Source organism: Apium graveolens, chromosome 4, assembly GCF_009905375.1.
Source record: "Apium graveolens cultivar Ventura chromosome 4, ASM990537v1, whole genome shotgun sequence".
NCBI classification, from domain to species: Eukaryota; Viridiplantae; Streptophyta; class Magnoliopsida; order Apiales; family Apiaceae; genus Apium; species Apium graveolens.
The window spans coordinates 4,120,253-4,127,260 of record NC_133650.1 but is presented as its reverse complement, the minus strand read 5'-3'; positions in this window follow the sequence as shown (position 1 = coordinate 4,127,260).

Below are 7,008 nucleotides of genomic sequence, written 5' to 3'. Positions count from 1 at the left end.
CATAGACTTCTTCCTCTAATTTCCCATTTAGAAATGCACTCTTGACATCCATTTGATAGACTTTGAAATTGGCATGGGCTGCATGGGCTAGAAATATTCTGATGGCTTCAAGTCTTGCAACAGGAGCATATGTTTCATCAAAATCTATTCCCTCTTGCTGAGAATAGCCTTTAGCAACCAGTCTGGCTTTATTCCTTATGATAATGCCATTTTCATCCATCTTGTTTCTGAATACCCACTTTGTGTCAATAGGACTCTTGTTCTTTGGTTTGGGTACCAGCTTCCATACTTGGTTTCTCTCAAATTGGTTTAGCTCTTCCTGCATAGCTAATATCCAATCTGGATCCAATAGAGCTTCTTCCACTTTCTTAGGTTCCTCCTGAGACAGAAAACTACTATACAGACATTCATCTTGAGTGGCTTTTCTTGTTTGCACTTTAGATGATGCATCACTAATGATCAGTTCAAAGGGATGATTCTTGGTCCATTTCCTTTGTGGTGGAAGATGTGCTCTAGATGAGGTGGCCTCAGTATTGTCATGATGTGAGACAGAGTGTTGACTAGTTGAAACTCCCCCTGAGTTGTTGGTCCTTTGCAGGGAACTTGGAGTTCTATCAACTGATGATGTAAATCGATTATCCGTTGATGAACCATGATCAACGGATGCTTCATTTTGTACTTCAACGGATGATGCACTATGTCTTTCGACGGATACTGCATTGCCTCTATCAACGGATGCAGTATTTTGTGCATTATCCAAGGGCAAGTTTTGAATCCCTTTTGAAGTGTCATCTCCATCAGTCTCCTCTTCACTATCATCACAATATATCTCAATGTTGTCAAATTTGAGTCTCTCATTATGTCCCTCATCTGTTAGTCCATCAATCTTTTTATCATCAAACACAACATGCACAGATTCCATAACAATGTTGGTTCTTAGATTGTAGACCCTATAAGATTTTCCAGCTGAGTAACCAACAAATATCCCTTCATCAGCCTTTGCATCAAACTTCCCTTTAGGGTCAGATTGATTCCTCAGTATAAAGCATTTACATCCAAAGACATGAAGAAAGTTTAGAGTTGGTTTTCTTCTCTTGAACAACTGATAAGGAGTCATGCCTTTAGCTTGATTGATCAAAGAAATATTCTGAGTGAAGCAGGCACAATTAACAGCCTCAGCCCAGAAGTATGTTGGTAACTTTGATTCTTCAAGCATTGTTCTTGCAGCTTCAATTAAAGATCTGTTCTTTCTTTCAACAACCCCATTTTGCTGAGGTGTTCTTGGAGCTGAGAACTCATGCATGATTCCATTTTCTTCACAGAACAGCCTTAATGTCAAATTCTTGAACTCAGTTCCATTGTCACTCCTGATATTTCTAACCTTCAAGTCAGGATGATTGTTGACTTGCCTGATATGATTGATAATGATTTCACTTGCTTCATCCTTTGATCCAAGAAAATAGACCCATGAGAACTTTGAGAAATCATCTACAATCACTAAGCAATATCTTTTTCTTGCAATAGACAATACATTGACTGGTCCAAACAAATCCATATGTAGCAGCTGTAATGGTTCATCAATTGTTGTTTCAAGCTTCTTTTTGAATGATGCTTTCCTTTGTTTGCCTTTCTGACAAGCATCACACAAACCATCCCTTGAGAATTCAACTAGAGGGATTCCTCTAACTAAGTCCTTTTTGACTAGATCATTCATTGTCTTGAAATTCAAGTGGGATAGCTTCTTGTGCCATAGCCAACTTTCAACTGAGCTTGCTTTGCTGAAGAGACAAGTAATGGATTCTGCATCTGTAGAGTTGAAGTCAGCTATGTACACATTTCCTTTTCTAACTCCAGTTAGAACCACTTTGTTGTCTTTCTTACTAGTGACAACACAGGCTTCAGAATTGAAGGAAACTGTATTCCCTCTATCACATAGTTGACTGATGCTCAGTAAATTGTGCTTGAGACCATCAACTAATGCAACTTCATTAATGATGACATTCCTTGTTGAAATCAAGCCATATCCCATAGCAAACCCTTTGCTGTCATCTCCAAAGGTTATGCTAGGGCCAGCTCTCTCCTTGAACTCTGTGAGCAGGGAGAAATCTCCTGTCATGTGTCTTGAACAACCACTGTCCAAGTACCATAGATTTCTTTCATTTCCCTGCACACCATAAAATCAATCAATTTGATTTTGGTACCCAAGTTTCCTTGGGTCCTTTCTTGTTAGCCTTTCTCCTAGACTTCATTCCTCCTGCATCTTTAGACTTAGGTGAGTTTGAGTCAACCTTGGTCTTAGATGTAGTTGGTTGAGGTGTAGGGTTAGTCACAGAATCATTTAGCACATTTGTAAAATTATTAGGCATTGATTGTGCAAACATGTTATTCCACATGGGCATATTGTATGGCATTTGAGGCATACTACATGCAGCAAGATAAGGATTGTTAAAATATGGCATGTTTACAAAATGTGCATAAGGATTTTGTTGAGACATAACAGGCATAGCATGCAGAGGTGATGCAGACATATTAGGCATAGAAGAGGGTACAGTTATGGGAGTCTTCTTAATGGATTTACAATTAGCAGATAGATGATTAACACTACTACAATGCACACAGCTTTTTCTAGGAGCATACCTATCAGGTGTGTAATTGTTGTGTTTATTAATTCCTACCTTCCCATTTCTGTTGGATTTTCTTTTAGATTCCTTTTTATCCTCAACCATCTTGAGCCTATTATTTAACTGTTCTAAGGTCATGTGCCCTACATTCACCTTACTGACATCTTTGGATGTGCTTGCTTCTTCTTTGACAAAGTTCTTTGAAGTTGAACCAAACTTTTTGTTGAGTTTCTTTAGATTCTCTCTTTTAGAAACATCTGCCTGTTTTAATTGAGGAACCTTCAACGGATGCTCCTTTTCTTCCTTCAACGGATAACTTTCATCATCCGTTGATTCCACATCCGTTGACAGCCCATCAATTAATTCTAGTTTCTTTTTATTTTTATCCCAGGCAGTTTCACAGAATGATTCAATTCCTTGGACCTTAGCAATTTGAGCACTAACATCTCTAGATGTCTTCCAGGCTTTAATCACCTCTTGCTCTTTCTCTAATTGATTGGAAAGTATTTCTACTTTCTTAACAGATTCAACTAGTTCATTTTCAACAGATATACAATGCAACTTAGTTTTCTCTAGGTCAATCATCTTATCTTCTAACAAAGCATTTCTATTACTTAAAAACAGATTGTTCTCTTTAATCCTACTATTTTCTTTAGCAAGAGATTTAAGAGATACACGCAAATGATACAATTCAGTAGACATGTCATTAAAGGCATCATTGCACTCTTCTTTAGTAAGCTGTTTTAAGTCAGTAGTGATTACCTGATTGCTTGATGAACTAACTTCATTTTCTTCAGAATCAGACATGAGAGCAAGGTTGACATACTCCACATCTTCATCCTCTTCATCTCCATTAGCTGCCCAGTCCTTTTCTTGAGTAATGAAAGCCCTCTCCTTTTGCTTGAGCAGATCAAAATATTTCTTTTTGTAATCTACTTGTTCAAATTTCTTCTTTTCAGAAGTTGGCTTTCTGCACTCACCTGCAAAGTGTCCACTTATACCACAATTGAAACACTTGAACTTGGATTTGTCCACAGTGTTTTTGTGAGGTTTAGTGGCTCTAGAGTTTTTCTTGAATTTCATCTTTGCAAATCTTCTGGACAGAAATGCAAGATGCTCATCAATACCATCTGAGTCATCTTGGCTGGAGTTGTCTTCATTTTCAGCAACTTGCTCTTTCCCCTTGCTTGATTCCTGACTTCTTATACCATCTTTGGAGTTTGATGTAGATCTCGCAGTTTCTTGTCTGCATTTCCTCTCATTTTCAGCTACCAATGCAACTGAACTTCCTTTCTTTCTCCCCTTCTCCAATACCTCATCCTGTTCCAGCTCTAGTTCATAAGTCTTCAAGATTCCATACAATCTTTCAAGAGTGAAGTCCTTATAATCTTGAGAGTTTCTTAAGAAGACAGTCATGGGTTTCCATTCCTTTGGCAAGGATCTTAAAAATTTAAGATTTGAATCCTTCACTTGGTACACTCTTCCATACAGCTTCAGTCCATTCAACAGCTTTTGAAACCTATTGAATGTTTCATTTAAAGATTCATTTTCTTCAAAATGAAAGTATTCATACTGTTGAATGAGAAGCTGCATTTTGTTTTCTTTCACTTGTTCTGTACCTTCACACAGTAGTTGAACTGTGTCCCAAACCTCTTTGGCAGTTGTGCAATTTATCACATTATCAAACATATCCATGTTAAGACCATTAAACAAAATGTTCATAGCCTTCTTATCCTTGTGGACTTCTTCTGTGTCTTCCATTGTCCATTCTGCTCTAGGTTTTGGAATGGATTGACCAACAGCAACTGTGGCTGTAGCAACTGTGGCTACTTTGTGGGGAATGTGAGGACCATTCTCAATGCAGTTTACATAACCTTCATCTTGGGAGAGTAGATGAAGGTGCATTTTCACCTTCCAATGGTGATAATTGTCTTTGTCAAGAACTGGGATCTTTACTCCAATATCCTTCTTACTCATCTTTGTTAGATTCCAAGATCTTTAAACTCTTTGTATGTCAAGAGCCTGCTCTGATACCAATTGTTATTCCTAGTGGACTAACAATGAGATTTACAGAAGGGGGGTTGAATGTAAATCTCAAAACTTTTTCAAGTTTTGAGCAGTTTATAAAGTTGTGTGTTCAAGAAGAACAAGTGTGTGAATTGCTTTAAGCTAATACAGACAGATATATATTCAAGCACAAATGTAAAGAACACAACAGACCTTAAAAACTTTTCTGGTGGATTTGTTGTTCCACCAGAGATGGTATTTTTAGAAAATCTGTGATTAAACAATGTTGATCACAGCTGCATCCTAGTACAAACTAGATGGATTTTCTCTCAATGTTTTTCTAAACAGCTCTGGAAAATCTCTTCTCTAATTACTAGCTTCTACTTGGTTTATATATTACCAAGTGTACAAGTGAAAAACAATATAAAAATACAGTAATAAAATAAGTTCTTCACTTGCTTCTTTTCCTGTTCACTCCAGTACTTTGTTGACTATTGCATCTTTGTACTGAAGAAGAACGGCTGCTTTTTCTGTTGTTCCTGAAATTCGGCTTCCACATCTCAGTTGTCTCTATCAACCCATGTGCCTCTGTTTGTAGGTACAACTACCACTTATCAACGGCTAATCATCAGAGCATCCGTTGAAGCTTTCATTCGTTGATGCACTCATCCGTTGAAGGATGTTATCCGTTGAAGCTTTCATCCGTTGATGCACTCATCCGTTGAAGGATGTTATCCGTTGATGACTTTATCCGTTGAAGCTTTAGAGACATCCGTTGAAGCTTAGCTTCTTATCCGTTGAAGGTCTTTAAGTCATCCGTTGATACCACTTCACTTATACAAAATTACAAGGCATGAAGTATTTACAGTTGGCCTTCCTATCTGCATATCATCTAGTAGTCAACATGACTCATAGTTTCTCTCAACTTCCAAGAATTACATTTTAAACACAGAGACTGAAATATGCTACAACACTAGACTTATTTCTAAGTAAAGCTACACCATCAACGGATAGCCAAAGTGGTCTTATCCGTTGAGGCTACAGACACTAAATTTCTACTTAAGTATTTTGTTAAACATATCATCAAACTAATGCACATACATTCCTAACAGAAACAAAGTAAACTTTTTATTCTATGTTTACGCACGGATAGAGGAGGTGAATTTAATTCTGCAGAGTTTAATGATTTTTGCAAATTAAATGGCATCAAGCGGCAATTAACTACTGCTTACACTCCCCAGCAAAATGGAGTGGCGGAACGTAAGAATAGAACAGTGATGAACTTGGTAAGGTCTATGTTATCTGGAAAAAAATATGCCAAAGAGGTTCTGGGCTGAAGTTGTACAATGGGCTGTGTATGTGCTGAACCGATCCCCGACTTTAGCAGTTAAAGAGATGACACCAGAAGAAGCATGGAGCGGAGACAAGCCATCTGTGGAAAGATTTAGAGTGTTTGGTTGTATTGGGCATGTTCATGTTCCTAATGCACGAAGAACAAAATTAGACAATAAAAGTACACGATGTGTATTGCTTGGTATAAGTGATGAATCCAAGGGCTATAGGCTATATGACCCTAATGCAAAAAGGATTGTGACTAGTAGGGACGTTGTATTCGAGGAGGAAAACACATGGAATTGGGATACAAGTGCAAACGAAGACGCATCGCTGGATCTAGTATGGGACGAGGAAGAAATCATTGAAGATAAAAATGAAATCACTATTAGGCAGGAAAGTGAACTTGAAAAGGAAAGTGAGCCAGTTGAAACAAGAGAGGTCAGAATCAGAACTCAACCAGCATGGATGGAAAGTTACGTTTCTGGTGAGGGTCTTTCAGATGATGAAGAAATGGCTAACATGGCAATGGTGCAGTCCACTGATCCCGCAACTTTCAAGGAGGTTGTGAAACATGAAAAATGGAGACACGCAATGGAGAAGGAAGTCAAATCAATAGAGAAAAATGAGACTTGGGAGCTAACTAATTTACCAGTTGGTGCAAAAAGAATTGGTGTTAAGTGGATATACAAAACGAAGCTGAATGAGGCCGGAGAGGTCAAAAAATACAAGGCGCGCTTAGTAGCTAAGGGGTATTTACAGGAGCATGGAATAGATTACAATGAAGTCTTTGCACCAGTGGCGAGAATGGACACGGTTAGAATGATTCTAGCACTTGCTGCTCAGCAAAATTGGGTTGTATACCATCTAGATGTTAAATCAGCATTTTTGTATGGGATTTTGAATAAAGATGTGTATGTTGATCAACCAGAAGGCTTTGTAAAACAGGGGTGTGAGCATTTGGTTTACAAACTTCGCAAAGCATTGTACGGGTTGAGACAGTCTTCACGTGTCTGGTTTGAACGTATCGAGGCTTACCTTCCAGCGG